Genomic DNA, 3,049 nt, shown 5'->3' on the forward strand with positions numbered 1-3,049 from the left:
AGTAGAGCATGCTTTCCCTGTTTTAGTTGTTTTATAATTATTGAGGTATGGGAAGGCCAGCAGACCAGGAGACGATTGACACTGAAATGATAGTTTGTTCAGTTCAGTTCAGTTCAGTCACTCAGTCATGTCTGACTCTTTGCGACCCCATGAACCGCAGCACGCCAGGCCTCCCTGTCCATCACCAACTCCCGGAGTTTACTCAAACTCATGTCCATCGAGTCGGTGATGCCATCCAGCCATCTCATCCTCTGTCGTCCCCTTCTCCTCCTGCCCCCAATCCCTCCCAGCATCAGGGTCTTTTCCAGTGAGTCAACTCTTTGCATGAGGTGGCCAAAGTATTGGAGTTTCAGCTTCAGCATCAGTCCTTCCGATAGTTTGCTACTCATAGGTTATCACAGGAAAAAGCACGAGGGTCAGTCAAGAGGCACAGGGCTAAGATGCACCAGTCTTTTTCTGGCTTCTGTGGGGAGAAATGAGAGACAGAATGAGCAGGTTTAGGACTGGCTAGATTAAACAACCCCAATGGGCTCCGGGGCAGAGGGGCTGTCCTCAGTTGTAGAACCTGATAAAGGAACTGACCAGGAATATGAGCCCTGGATTGATTGGTTTCTATTTGAAAGGCATCCTAATGGGTGAGTTGTTTACCGTGTCTTAGAATTGGCTAGCCCTGAAAGGGTCAGCAAGACCTCAAGTGTCAAAGCATCAGAATACAGAAAATTAAAGAAACTCAGGAGTGGTTTTGTCTTAGTCTGCAGCAGGAACATTTGTCTTTGCACTTTCCATAGGAGGTTAAGAGAAGGAAATTTGAACAATTCGATCATCCTGCAGTAGTACCTTCAGTTTACACTCTTAAAGATAACAGTGCATGAAGGCATCGTGGGCACAAAGGAAGATTAATGAGAACGCCAAAGATGCTGATAAGAAAGTCCTTCCCCAGGCATTTCTCTCTCTCTCTCTCTCTCTCTCTCTCTCTCCCTGCCCCCTTCCTATAGGAAAGCTAGAGGCGCTCTCTAAAGATTGTATACAGGTTTTAACTCATCAACCAAGATGTTTACTGGTGACAAAACTAGTTGACTTCTGCTGAACGGTCACATGGATGGCTCTGAGTTCAGCAAGAAGGGTATCCTCTGGGGTTCTGACTGCTTTGCTAAATTCTTGATTTCTCAAGAAGAAAAGGCAAAGTGGACCAGTAGTCTGGTGCACTTCCTGTCAGGAAGCTTGACAAACACTTACTGGTTTGCAGTGGAGCCTAAGTAATGAGTGCATGCATAAAAGAACATAGGTACACACGTGCCTACACATGCACACAAGTGTGGACACCTAAAACACATGTACACCCATGGCTGATTCATGTCAGTGTATGCAAAAACCACTACAATACTGTAAGGCAATTAGCCTCCAATTAAAAAAAAAAAAAAAAAAAAAACAACCCAGCAGATAACAGAATACTCTGATAGAGATCCCAGTCAATATGTATCTGAACCAAAGGCAATTTTCTCCTCTTTCAGTCTGACTAGAAGTCTCACATTGTTACAGGAGGTCACGAAATGCAGCAAAGATTTACATAGGTCCTTGTTCATTTAAGGATCATAGGCAAAACAGTAATCGAGGGAAAAAAACAAAGGTGTGGATAATTTAAAACAGGAAATAATTCAGAATCCATTTTATAATGCAAAATTGCTATTCAAAACTGATTTTTGGTTTCTGGTTATCCTTGACTGCCCGTGCAGTCAAAAGAATGAGCTGCCAAGAAGTTGACTGAAAGTTCTGTTTCTCAATCAAGCTGGCTTGCTCACTAGAGGTGGAGGGAAGGATTTGCACCATTTAATTGCGAGATCTCCTGTTACAGAGGAGGTCTTTTCCTTGGCGTGTCAGATTCTCCAGTGTCCTAACTGGAGAGGTAGACATAGTATGAACCAAGCTCCTGGGGCTCTGGGATGAAAGAGGGAAAGATGAGCTGAAGAGACACACCATTCAGTACAGATTAGCTTTCTTTATTCTCCAGTTTTCAGATGGGCTTCCTTCTACTCCAATCATGTAATCATTCTCCCCTCTAGAAAGCAAACTTCTCAGCGTCCTTGACAGTGAGGAGGGGAAGTGACCTGCCTGCTTAGATCGGAGGAGTGGACCCAAGGTATTATTAGTAACTGTTCCTTGAGCAGAATTTCCATCAATCCCATTTCTGATTGCATTTGCACCCCTGCCTCCAGATATACCTGGCTATCTCCTGCTGCTAAGTCTTTTGAACCTCTGTAGCAAGAATCCTGCTTCCTGTTAGCTCCTCCCACTGCGAGCTCCCATGTCTGTTAAGACAATTACGCTGATCCACTGCTGTCCCAGCTGTAAAATTCTCTGGTCCTCCCTTGAAGGTTGTCACAACCTCTCTTGTTATCTAGGTTTGTGATGTTTGGGAGAAGGAGGGAGAGCAGCATCTGTGAAAGAAAGATGAGTTAATCACACTTCTCAGTTCCTGACACATCATTATTTTCCATTACGAGGGTCTTCTCCTACATATTTTTATATGCATATATATTCTCATCCATCCTCCCACCCCCATCTCTTTTCTTCTTCAAAGGCAGTCATACCATATAGGTTTAATGCATATGTTTTATTTTAAAGTCTTTACTGAATCTGTTACAACATTGCTTCTGTTTGATGTTTTGGTTTTTTCTTTTTCTTTTTTTTTTTTTAACTTGAAGGGCATGTGGGACCTTACCTCCCTGTTTAGGGACCAAACCCTCACCCCCTGCGTTGGAAGGACGATTCTTAACCACTGGACGACCGGGGGAGTCCCCATGCATATGTTTTTATCTGACTTCTTAGAAATGTATATTTTTGTTTCATATATATGAATTTAAGACCGGGAGCTGACTGTGGCTCAGATCATGACCTCCTTATTGCCAAATTCAGACTTAAATGGAAGAAAGTAGGGAAAACCACTAGACCATTCAGGTATGACCTAAATCAAATCCCTTATGATTATACGGGCTTCCCTGGTGGCTCAGATAGTAAAGCATCTGCCTGCAATGCGGGAGACCTGGATTCA

This window comes from Dama dama, chromosome 31, assembly GCF_033118175.1.
Source record: "Dama dama isolate Ldn47 chromosome 31, ASM3311817v1, whole genome shotgun sequence".
Lineage (NCBI taxonomy): Eukaryota > Metazoa > Chordata > Mammalia > Artiodactyla > Cervidae > Dama > Dama dama.